This window comes from Oryctolagus cuniculus, chromosome 19 (assembly GCF_051225735.1).
Source record: "Oryctolagus cuniculus isolate XC-2025 breed Fujian yellow rabbit chromosome 19, ASM5122573v1, whole genome shotgun sequence".
Taxonomy (NCBI): Eukaryota; Metazoa; Chordata; class Mammalia; order Lagomorpha; family Leporidae; genus Oryctolagus; species Oryctolagus cuniculus.
The window spans coordinates 11,315,831-11,328,416 of record NC_142885.1 but is presented as its reverse complement, the minus strand read 5'-3'; positions in this window follow the sequence as shown (position 1 = coordinate 11,328,416).

Below are 12,586 nucleotides of genomic sequence, written 5' to 3'. Positions count from 1 at the left end.
CCTCCGTGTCACTTGTTAAATAGCCAGATCATCTTTAGGGTGAACGTAGCAACTTTGCCCACTGTGCCTAGATAAGTTTTTTAATTTATTTATTTGAAAGAGTTCTCACAAAGAGACAGAGGTGAGGAGAGAGAGGTCTTTGGTCCACTGATTCACTTCCCAAATGGCCACAAGAGCAGGGCTGGGCCAGGCTGAAGCTTCTTCCTGGTCTCTCATGTGGGTCCAGGGGCCCACGCGTTTGGGCCACCCTCCACTGCTTTCCCAGGCACATTCGCAGGGAGCTGGATCAGAATCTCGAACCGGTGCCCACATGGGATGCCGGCACTGCAGGTGGCGGCTTTACCCGCTGTGCCACAGCGCTAGGCCCAGATAATCAGCTTTTCACCGCAGAGAGCATGATTGGAATATCACTGTGCCTTCAGACCTCGGTCTCCTGGCCGTTCTATATGCAAAGCGCTCTGCTAGCTCTACGTGGAGGGCACTTGGCTGTCTCCTGGGGTCCTGGCAACAGCCTGACAGGGAGGACCTAGGACGGGGTCATGTCAGCTTGTGTCTCGGCTTCTGATGGTTGCTGTTCACCTCCACATACCAGCAGATGCCACACACAGCCTCCTGTTTAAGATGCAGGCGCCTGGCCCTGCCTCTCAGAGGTTCAGCGGCAGGTGTCTGGCACGGTGGTTAAGTTGCTAATTTGGACACCTGCATCCCATGCCACAGAGCTTCATTCAAGTCCCAGCTCCCTGCTAGTGCCCTCCTTGGGAGGGACTTAGGTCCCTGCCACCCATCTGAGACCTGGATCCCGGCTTCAGCCTGACCCAGCCCTGGCTGTTGCAGGCATTTGAATAGTAAACCAGTGGGAGGAAAATCTGTTTCTCTGCCTTTCAGATAAAAATGGACAAAAAAAATTTTTTGAACACACACCTCAGAAGACCCAGAACTCTTCTAGGTTATGCTTAGGGAGAGCCCCACTTTGGAACCAGACTGCCATGGAACTCTGCGCCCTGCAGGGCCTGCTCCTGTCACTCAGAGACTCCAGACGAGCCAGGTGCCTGAGAACCAGCTAGAAAATGCGGAGGACCTGCTGCAGGACTCCAGAGAGGACGAGCTTGTGAATGGGAGGGTTGGGGAAGACTGTCCCCGTGGACACCCGGAAGGGAGGAGGAGCAGACGGCAGCAGGCCGGCCCTGCAGGTTGGCTGGACCTCAGCCAGCGGGAAGGCAGTTCGGGCGAGGTGGGCCTTGAAGTGCCATCTGCCTGGCAGCACAGGGCCAGCAAGGGGGAAGGCAGGCCAGGGTGGAGAGTGCTGAAGAGCCCTCACGCCGCGGGCGGTGGGGACAGGATGGCAGAGGTGCTGAGCCCAGTGGGTGCCATCCTAGGATGTGGCTTCCCAATCTGCACAACAGCGCTGGCGCACAGGCAGGTGGCGGCTCAGGAGCCCGGGGCCGCCCAGCCTGCACTCGCAGCCAGCCCCCAGGCGGCGTCCCCGCGCCGGCACGCGCGCCACACTTGCAGGAGCTGCCGCCACGGGCGGGCGCTCAGCAGCAGACAGGCTGAGGGCCAGAAGTGGGGTGGCGGTGAGCGGGAGGGGCGGGGGCCAGGGACCTGAAGCAAAGCCTCAGCCTCTCCGTGCGGCCCCCGGAGGCCCTGCAGCCAGCTGCCTCCAGGAGTTAATTCGTAAGCAAAAAGAATCGTGCCAAGAAGCCACGCTGGGTAATCAGGGGGAAGCGGAATGGCGGGGCTCTACAAAGGCTTAAGCCGCAATGACCCTGACCTCCATTAGGAGGGACTTGTCCACTGCAGGCCACACCTCTGCAGTTCCCTCCCATGGCCGGGAGGGGGAGCTGGAGGCTGCTGCAGTGGCTTAGGGCCCGGCTAGGTCAAGTGCATGGAGTGCAGATTAGCTTTCCAGAGCCAAATCCGGCTGCCACTCTGTTTGATCTCTGCTCATCCAGGCAGGGTGGGGACAGCTGCCCCCAGACAGGGAGAATGGAGGCCTGTGGAAGCCAGCTCCCATCGTGGGAGCCTGGGGTGGGCTTCAGGGGGTGGGTCTGGGAAGACCCCATCACCACCAGCAAACCAGGTCAGAAGCAGGGCGGTGCCCACAAGATGAGCTAGCCAGGAAGCCTGGGGTGCTCCAGGGCCCTTTGTACAGTACAGCAAGGACGGGTGACTGTTCCCAGCGCCCCAAGAGGGGCTGACCAGGAGGAGGAGCAGAGCTGCGGCCCCTCCCTCCAGCCGCCATCAACCCACACCTTGCACCTGCCTGCTCCAGGGCGCACGCTGCTTGGGGAGCAGCCGGGAGAGCCGGCCTCCGTTCCTGCTCCTCAGTAGCTGCTCCCCCGGTGCAGGCCCAGGCAGAGGGGGGTGCCTGGCTGGCTTGCAGCAGGACAGCTGGATCTGTGGTGAGAAAGACACCGCTGAGCCCACTACTCTACGGCTGCGGCCCCTCTCCAAGGACGCTTCCCCCCATGGTAAAGGAACACCTCGCAGCATGGGGTTTCCCAAACAGGTCGGCCAGTGCCCAGGTACGTCTAGGGGTGAAATAATACCACAGTGGACCAGCACCCCTTCTGCAGAAGTGCTGAGGGTCCAGGCCAGAGAGCAAGCCCCTGTCCACCGAGGGGAAGGCCCCGTCTTTGGGATGGCTTCCCAGTGGGTGCACCTCCCCCAGTTCTGTCCCCAAGGCCAAGGCTACCAAACAGGAAGTGCAGATCAGACAGCAAAGACTCCCCGCCCCTCAGATGAAAGCAGGTGTGTGTGACAGGATCCTGGCTAGGAGGGGGACAGGGAGGGACCGCCCTGAAATGCATTCCCACTTCAATGTAAATGCACCACACCGGTTAGGGGGAGCACCCAGCAGGGGGCAGCAGACTGCTGTTGGCCCGTGTACTGTAGGGCGATCTAAGGTTTTGACTGTCAACCTGGTGTGAGGGGTTGAACGGGTCCCTCAAACTTCCTGCGTTGAAGTCCTAACCCCTGTGTCCCGGGACATAGGCTGACCCGGACACAAGCATGTGTAGGAGCAGTTCCTTGAGGTGAAGTCCCTGGGGCGGGCGTTTGGCCTAGCAGTTAGACACCCGCGTCTCACACGGGAGTACCTGGGTTCAACACCCGGCTCCAGCTTCCTGCTAACGCGGACCCTGAGGGGCAGCAGAGGCAGCTCCAGGAGCTGGGTTCCTGCCACCCATGCAGGAGACCCGCAGCGCGTTCCCGGCTCCCAGCTAGGATTTGGCCCCTGGTCCTGGGCTGTTGCGGGTATGTGGGGAGTGAACCAGCAGATGGGGGCTCTCCCTGTCTCTTTCTGTCTCTCCTTCTCTGTCTGCCTCTCAAATTAAAAGAGAGAGAGAGAGAAAAGAGAAGAAGGGGAAGGCCCTAATCCTGTGCCTTGCTCTCTGTATACAAAGTGGAAATTTAGACACAAAGCATGTGCCGCAGAACAAGGCAGACATGGGGGCGATGGTGCGTGTAGGAGCCCAGGAACGGCAAAGACGGGCAGCAAAGCCCCAGTAGCCAGGGCGGTGACGTGGGAGATTGCCCCCACCTTGGTTTTGGACTCCAGCTTCCAGAACGTGCATTTCAGCTGTCTAAGGCCCTGGGGGGGTGTGTGGTTCTTCGCCATGGCAACCCCAGTAAGCGAGACTTTGTACAATTAAATATCGCACAATACATCCGTCCTAATAGAAATCGGAATGAGTAGTACTGGAAATTGAAATCTGTGGAGGGTGGGCGTTTGGCGCGATAGTTAAGATACCTCTTGGGATGTCGGCATGCTGTATTGGGCGTCCCTGGGCTCGAGGGGGTTCCATTCCCAGCCAGCTTCCTGCTAACGTCCACCTGAGGAAGCAACAGGCAATGCCTCGAGGACTTGGGTCTCTCATCCACATGAGAGATCCGGATGGAGTTCCTGGCTCCTGGCTTCCATCTGGTCCAGCCCTGGCCTGGCTGTTGTAGGCATCTGGGGAGTGAACCAGTGGGTAGAATATCTATCTCTTTGCCTTTTGATGGAATAAAAATAAATCAGATTTTTGTTTGGTTTTTAAGATTTCTTTTATTTATTCGAAAGGCAGAGTTAGAGAGAGAGAGAGAGAGAGAGAGAGAGAGAGAGAGAGAGAGATCTGTCCACTGGTTCACTCCCCCAAATGGCTGCAAAGGCCAAAGCTGAGCCAGGCCGAAGTCAGGAGCCAAGAACCTCCTCCAAATGGGTGGCACGGGCCCCAGTACTTGGACCATCTTCTGCTGCTCTTCCCAGGCCATTAGCAGGGAGCTGGATCGGAAGTGGAGCAGCCAGGACCTGAACCGGCACTCATATGGGATGCTGGCTTTCCCCGCTATGCCACAGCACCGGCCCCAATAAGTCGGGTTTTAAGTTAAACTCGTGCCTATGAAAGTTCACCTCACACTCCACAACCACCTTGTGCTTGGGCTCGGGCTGTGTCACTTACAAGGCTACACTCATCACTGCCCACCGTGACAGTGCGGGACCGAGGGTCTGGCCGCCTAGGGCTTGCTGCACTGCTCGGGGTGCCAGTGTCAGCTGTGAGGGGCACACAGGCACTTGGGCTGTGGTGGGAAGGTGCCCGGATTCACCCCTTGCTGCGCACCGTCAGAGACGGCTGTAGAGCTGTGCACCAGGGAGCTGCTGTCGCTTCTCTGGAACCTTCCCCCAGGGTCACCTGTTGCCGAAAGCAGGGCCAAGCTTTCCCGGAAGCTGTGTGTGCTGGCGAGGTGCTGGGCGCTCTTCCCTCCCCCATGTTTGCTGACCACTGATGTCTTCCCCAGGCCCCCCCACCCTCAAAGATGGCTGCGCGTTAAGCCCGGGAGCCCAGGGACATTGATGTTCTGTTGTCAACGGGCCTTTGTAGCGGGGACTCTGTTAAAGATCTTGAGATGGGGAAGATTATCCTAGATTAACCAAGTGGGCCCAAGGTCGTCACCGGGAGCCAGGGGTCAGGTCAGAGGCAGCGTGGGGCAGACCAGAGCCTGGACCCGGCACCTGCCGGTCCCGAGGATGGGGGGCAGGGTGCGGTGTCAGCAGCTGAGGGAGGCAGGCAGCTTCTAGGAGCTGAAAAACACAAGGGGACGAAGGGACATGGAAAATGGAATCAAAGATGCATCTGGGGTGGGCTGCACGGCGCAGCGAGGTAAGCCGCTGCCTGCAACACCAGCATCCTGTGCGTGAGTTCGAGCCCCGCCTGCTCTGCTTCCAATCCAGCTCCCTGCGAATGCACCTGGGAAAGCGGTGGAGGATGGCCCAAAGTCCTTGGGCCCCTGCATGCACGTGGGAGACCCGGATGTAGTTTCTGGCTCCTGGCTTCAGCCTGGCCCAGCCCTTGCTGTTGCAGCCACTTGGGAGTGAACCAGCAGATAGAAAATAGATCGTCCCCACCCCCCTGCTTCTCTCCCTCTCTCTCTGATGCTCGGCCTTTCAAACAAGTAACCTTTAAAAAATAATAAGAGACAATAAATTTGGGTGCAAAACAATTCAAATCCATGTATACAAGAGGTCTTAAGAAAGCCCTTAGAAAATCTATTACAAAAAAAAACAACAGGTGGACTTCAAGACTTTTTCTTCTTTTTGGCAACAACAAGGAAACATCTTTTCATGCTATTTTTCCACCGAGTTTTTGAAGCCCCCTCGTCGGTCCTCCCCAAGAGCCCCTGCATGGAGCCAGCGCTGCTGGCACGTCGGTCTTAGACCTGCCGGCCCCAGGGCCGCGAGAACACATCTGTGGGGGTGTAAGCCTGGGCACGGGTGACAGCAGCCGCAGGACACCATGGCAACCCTGCTAGGTGCTCCCAGGCTGCTCCCTTCATGCACATCACAGCCTTCCGAGGTGTGTCCAGTCAGCATCTCCACCCCCAGTCCAGGTAACCGACGCCCAGAGACGCTGGGTAACTTGTCAGGGGAGCTGGGATTTGAACCCGGGAGGCCCAGCAGGAGAACTTCCCCTTCAACAAAGCACCATGTGGCTCTGGGGGCTTCCCCAGGGCTCCCCAGTAGCTCCTCCACCCAGGGGGTTCTGTCTCCTGGGAAGGGATTCCTCAGATCTCTCAGATCCTGGCTGCAGGCTACAGAGCAGCGGGGGAGGGGCCTGGGTGGAGGGGGCAGCTGGTCACTCTGGCTGATGTGCCCCGGGGGCAGACCCAGCCCTCCTCTGCCAGGTGACCCTCTGGGGCCTGACCATAGACCCACACCGTGTGTGTGGTGTGTGTATAGGTGTGTGTGTGTGTGGTATAGGTGTGTGCAGTGTATGTGTAGGTGTGTAAGTGTGTGGTGTGTGTGTAGGTTTGTAAGTGTGTGTGTGTGTAGGTGTTGGTGAGGGGCTATCAGGTCGGAACCAAGTCTTCTGCCCATTTTAGAGCCATTTCGGGCTCTACTCCGCTGCTGCCCCGGGGCCAGAGACCGGCGTGTGGCCTGCCTCGGCCCCCAGGCCCAGTGGGGACCGTCTGGGAAGAACTCTAAGTCCTTCCCTTCTTCCTGGGAGCCCCAGTCTGGCCTGGCCCCTTGGAGGAGAGGCCACTCCCGGGTTGTCCCAGGCTGTCCTGCTGCCTCTCCCACCTGAGCCCCCCACCATTCTGTGAAGCCCCTCCTCCCTCAGCCTCTAACTCCACCTCACACCTAAAAATAATGCCTGTGCCTCGGCTGGCTCCCTCCCAGCTCCGGCCGGGCTGATATTCTCTGGCTGCCAAGCTGGCGCCTGCAGACCCAGGCCCGTAATTAGGTTAGCTCGGGGAGGCCGCCGGGCTGGGGCAGGCATGGGGTATCGAGAGGATCCCTCACGGCAGGGCAGCGACTCCGTGTGTGCGTGCGTGTGTGCGTGCGTGTGTGTGATACAGTGTGTACACGCGAGTGTTGTGTGCATGGATGTGGTGTGGGTGTGCTGTGGGGGGCAGGGGCAGATACTGTAAGCTGTGCTGGCTGTGACCAACGCCAGATGCACCCCACACACCCTCGGCTGGGCTGGGCTGGGCTCAGGAGAGTGGGGCGTTCGGGACCCTCCAAGCACCTGCTGATTCCCACTTGGAGTAAATCCCAGAAGCGCCTGTGTGAAGAGCACCCGTCCTTTTCCAGAACCTTCCGCCTGTATCTCCCCGGAGGCCTCTGAGGAAGGCCGCTCGAATGGGAGAGCAGCAGGGCTGCTCCTGCCAGCCGTGGTCCCAAAGCCAGGCCCTGTGGGCCGGCCACATGGCAGGTGCCTGCCAGGCATGCAGCTGAGGCGGGGAGAAGCGGCAAACTGAGGCTACAGCCTCACAGGGGTCACACAGCACGTGACGTGTGTTGGCTCCTGACCCCGGAGCAGCGTGCTTTCCCCAGGGGAGGGGCAGAGCCCTCAGCTTGGCTGTTGAGGGGGTGGGTCTGTCTCAGCACCTGTGGGGAGGGGACACTCTCCATACGCAGAGGCCAGGTCTGGTGCTAGGGACCTGGTCCAGTCCCTGCAAGGGCCACCACCGTGACTGAGGCCCGGCCCTATATTAGACACCAGCACCTGGGACTGCCACTGGGGCACAGCTGGTTAAGCTGCCACCTGCAACACCAGAATCCTGTAGGGAAGCAGGTTCGAGTTCCGGCTGCTCCACTTCCCATCCAGCTCCCTGCTAATGCACCTAGAAAGGCAGTGGAGGATGGCCCAAGTGATTAGGCCCCTGCCATCCACATGGGAGACCTGGATGGAGCTCCAGGCTCCTGGCTTTGGCCTGCCCCAGCTCTGTCCATTGCAACCATTTGAGGAGTGAACCAGCAGATCAAAGATCTCTCTGTGTCTCCCCTCCTCTGTCTGTAACTCTGCCTTTCAAATAAATAAATAAGTCTTAAAAACAAGAAAACAACCACACCTGTGGCCTACCACACCCGAGGCAGCTCTGCTTAGAGCCAGGCTCAGACCAACGGGAAGACTTATGTATGATTTATTTTCATTTTATCGGATAGGCAGAGAGACAGAGACAGATCACCCATCCTCTAACTGACTCTCCAAATGCCTACCAAAGTCACTCAGCCCCACTCCAGGAACTCAGTCCGGGGCTCCCCCATGGGTGGCAGGGACCCAAGCACCTGCTGCCTCCCAGGGTGCGCATCGGCAGGAAGCTGGAGCTGGGAGCAGAGCCAGGACCCAAACCCCGGCGCCCTCATCTGGGATGTGGGCATCTCAGGTGGCTTCTTACCACTAAGCGGAGTGGATTTCAAGAAACAGGTCAAGAGAAACCACCGTACAGGAGTTGCTTGTGGAGCAAAAACCTGGAGAAGAGGAGGAATTACCAGGCCTCCATGGTAAAGGTCACGGGGCTGCACTGTATATCTGACTGCACCAGTGCAGCAGAACCTTCTAGAAGGGAGAGTCCAGTAGCCCAGAAGGACGCTACGGAAAATAAGGTCCCGAGGGCCAACAAGAGGCCCACTCACTTGCCATGGGGTCAGCAAATCTGCCCTGCGCGAGCCTCAGCGTCCACTCCCGGGCTAAACAAAGTTACACCGCACACAGCAGGCGCTCAATACGCGGCGACTGTCCTGGGGATTTTCCTCACTTGCAAGCGCAGGGTAGGAGATAAAGACCCCGGGATCCTGGGAGCAGAGTGGCCAGGGCCAGCAGGGACCACGCTGCCCTCCCGTGGGGCTGAGCGGGCCTCTGACTAGGAAGGCAAGTCCAGCCTCTCCCGGAGGGGCCCCTGGAGGAGTCACTGCAGCCGGGCCAGCGGGGAGGAAGGGGCTTGTTGGCGGGGGAGCTCAGGGCCCTGCGTTTAGGGCAATCGCGGGTGCGCATGCGCACACGCAGGCCTGCGCCGGGCGCCCCGCCTCTCGTCCGGCCCCACATCCACAGCCTCTCCCCACGACGGGGCAGCCGGAACGGGCAGGTCCAGGGTGCAGTCCAGGGCCCCGGAGCTCCCCAGGTGCTCCTGCCGGGGCCTGGCCCTGCCTCCCACCCAGTCTCAGCTCGCTCCGCCACCGGCAGGGCCCGAGGCTCTAGCTGGGACCCCACAGGGATGTGTCCGTCGTCTGTGCACAGCTGCACGTGTGCGGGTGTCATGCGTGTGCGTGAGGCGTGTCTGGGAAGAGCTGCGTGCCTGGGGTCTGCGTCTGAGGTTTGCGTCTCCAGGGGTGAAGCAGGTGCAGATATGGGGGGGGGGGCATGTGGACAGAGCACTTTAAGGGGTGTCGAGAGCCCGGGGACAGACACACGTGTGAGACTGTGGACACAGGGCCCGCGCCCCCCCGCCCCCCGCCAATCCTTTTTAAAATGAGGGGCCGGCGCTGCGGCGTAGGGCCGGGAGCCTGGAGCTCCAGCCGGGTCTGCCCCGTGGGCGGCAGGGGCCCAGGCGCTGGAGCCATCACCTGGTGCCTCCCTGGGTGCGCGTGAGCAGGGAGCTGGAGTCGGGATAGGAGCCCAGGTATTCTCGGGTGTGGGAAGTGGGTGTCCACACCGCCCCGCGGGCCCTTCTAACCCCAACCCTGCAGCAACAGCCGAGAGGAAGCCGCGGGGGACGCCGCCGGACCCCCCAGCGACGGGCAAACGATGAGGCCCCCGGCCCCGGCCTGGGCGGGCGGGAGCCCCGAGGGGGCCTCTGCGGGTCTGCAGCTGAGCACAAACACCCCGCTCCCGAGAGTGGGTGGGGACGGCGCTCGCGGCCCTAACACGTAAACCGCCACGCGCCTCACGGCAGGCAGCTCCCTCCGAGAATGACTCAGTGGCTCGGGCTTCTTCCATTTTGCGGCTCCATACCTACCCACGGCCTTTCAGTCTCGGGACCCCGCCGGGCTGGGGTGGGGGGACCTACTTTCCTCAGCGGCTCTTCCGGGAACAGGTCGCTTCTGCTCACATTGCATTGGTGAGAATGGGTCACATGATCCCGCCTCCATACTGGCAGGGAATGCTGGGAGATGTAGTTCCTGGTGAGTTCTAGCACTTCATTGGTGAGAGTGGGTCACATGGTTCCACTGCTATACCCGCCAGGAATGCTGGGACATGTAGTCCCTGGAGGGACTCATCCCATAGGCTACTCAGCACTCTGGAAAGAGTGTATGGACATTGGTGGACGTCTCTGTCGCCATGGGCCTTACGAGAACGGTCTGTGTCCTGCCCCAACCTTGCCGGGCAGACAGAGCTCACTGACTCAATGTCTCATTCACTCATTCATTTGCAAATTCATTGAAGAGTTTATTCATTCACTTTTTTTCCCTATGTCCCATACGCACACACATCCATTCCTAGGTCTACACCTCCTGTGAAGACACCGCCGTGGCGTAGCGCGTAAAGCCGCCACCTGCAGTGCTGGCATCCCATATGGGTGCTGGTTCTAGTCCTGGCTGCTCCACTTCCGATCCAGCTCCCTGCTGTGGCCTGGGAAAGCAGTAGAAGATGGCCGGGTCCTTGGGCCTCTGAACCTGCATAGGAGACCCAGAAGAAGCTCCAGGCTCCTGGCTTCGGGTCGGCTCAGCTCCGGCTGTTGTGGCCAAATGGGGAGTGACCCAGCGGCTAGAAGACCCGTCTCTCTCTTTCTGCCTCTCCTTCTCTTTCTATGTAACTGACTTTCAGATAAATAAATAAATCTTAAAAAAAAAAAAAAAAAAAGACACATTCAAGGGGGAGGGGCCTGGGCCAAGGCACACACGCACGACAGTAGACCAGGGGAAGAGGGCAAGGTGCTGACGGACCTGGCTCTGGGGGGCCCTCAAAGGTGGACCCTGCCGGTGCTGCGGCTCACTAGGCTAATCCTCCACCTGCGGCGCCGGCACACCAGGTTCTAGTCCCGGTCGGGGCGCCGGATTCTGTCCCGGTTGCCCCTCTTCCAGGCCAGCTCTCTGCTGTGGCCAGGGAGTGCAGTGGAGGATGGCCCAAGTCTTTGGGCCCTGCACCCGCATGGGAGACCAGGAAAAGCACCTGGCTCCTGCCATCGGATCAGCGCGGTGTGCTGGCTGCATCGCGCCGGCCGCGGCGGCCATTGGAGGGTGAACCAACGGCAAAGGAAGACCTTTCTCTCTGTCTGTCTCTCTCTCACTGTCCACTCTGCCTGTTAAAAAAAAAAAAAAAAAAAAAAGGTGGACCCTGCTGCTGGTGCAGGGGGGTTCCCAACTCGGGGTGGTGGGGGCCATGCACCCAGGAGAGGGCACGCGCTACACCACTTCCCCAGATCCCAGCCAAGCTTCCTTCCTTTCCATGCCCCCCTGCCCGACGCTGGGGCCCTTCAGAAGGCGCTGGACAAGCGCGGTGCTGACCCAGGGCCCCGGCTCCTCCTGGGTGAGTTCCCAAGAGCAGAGGGAGCGGGAGGCTGGGAGCGAGGAGGGGAGAGGAGGGGAGTGCAGGGGAGGGCGGCGGGGGAGGCTGTGGCCTCTGCTCATTTTTTATTAAAGATCTACTTCAAGGTCAGCCCAGCCTGTCTGCCACAAGGGACTCCTCGATTTCCCAGGCTCTGCAGAGAGAGAGAGAGAGAGAGAGAGAGAGAGAGCGCGAGCGCGAGCGAGTGCAGTGCTGGGCTGCGGCGGGGGATAGACTTGGAGAAGATACCAGGGCAGGCAGGCAGGCAGAGTGGGGGCACAAAGAGGCACCGTGGCCCCTGAACACACGCTACCCAGCAGGATGCTGGTCACGGAGGGATCACCTGGGAGACACACGGCGGGGAGAAAGGGGCCCCAGCGGCTTAGGGGAAGCCCTGGTGGGTTGGGCCCGGGGTAAATGGTGAAGATACCAGGACCGGGCAGAGACCCGGAGGCCTGAGTTGAGTCATTCACTAGGTTCAAGGCACCAGAGGGTGGGCACTTAGCTCCATGGTTCAGGTGTCTGCCTTCCACGTTGGAGTACCTGACTTCTACCCTCGACTCCGACTTCCTGCTAGTGAGGACCTCAGATAATGGGGTCCCAGGCACCCACGTGGGAAATCTGGGTTGTGTTCTCTGCTGTTGTGGGCATTTGGGGAGTGAACCAGCATATGGGAGCTCTGACTGTCTCTGTCTCCTTTCTCTCTCCTATCAATTTTTTTTTAAGATTTATTTATTTATTTGAAAGGCAGAGTTATAGAGAGAGACAGAGGTCTTCCATCCACTGGTTCACTCCCCAAGTGGCCAGAGTGGCCAGAGCAGAGCTGATCCGAAGCCAGGAGCTTCTTCTGGGTCTGCCATGTGGGTGCAGGGCCCCCAAGCACTTGGGCCATCTTCTGCTGCTTTCCCAGGTGCATTAACAGGGAGCTGGATCAGAAGTGGAGCAGCCTGGACTTGAACCAGCAACCTGCTGTGCCAGAGCGCTGGCCCCTCTCTATCAAATTTTTTTTTAAATTTTTTATGGCACCAGAATGTCACTGACCTTTCACCTATCTCACCAGCTCCCTCGAGGCTGTGGCCATTGAAAGATCTATAACAAGTGGAAAAGGAGCCCGAGGTGCCTCAGAATGAGTGCTGGAGATGGGTGTGAATAGCCCCATCTTACAGATGAGGAGACGTGGCTTAGGGACGCTTCCGCCACTCTTCCAGACCACACAACGGGCGAGCGGCAAACCTCGGCACCAGACCCCACTCCTCTGCCGAGTCAGCCACATCCTCCCGGTCCTCCAGCCCCGGCGAGGGACTCTCCCTCTAGGAGGGCCTCCCAGGTTGCTCCAGCAG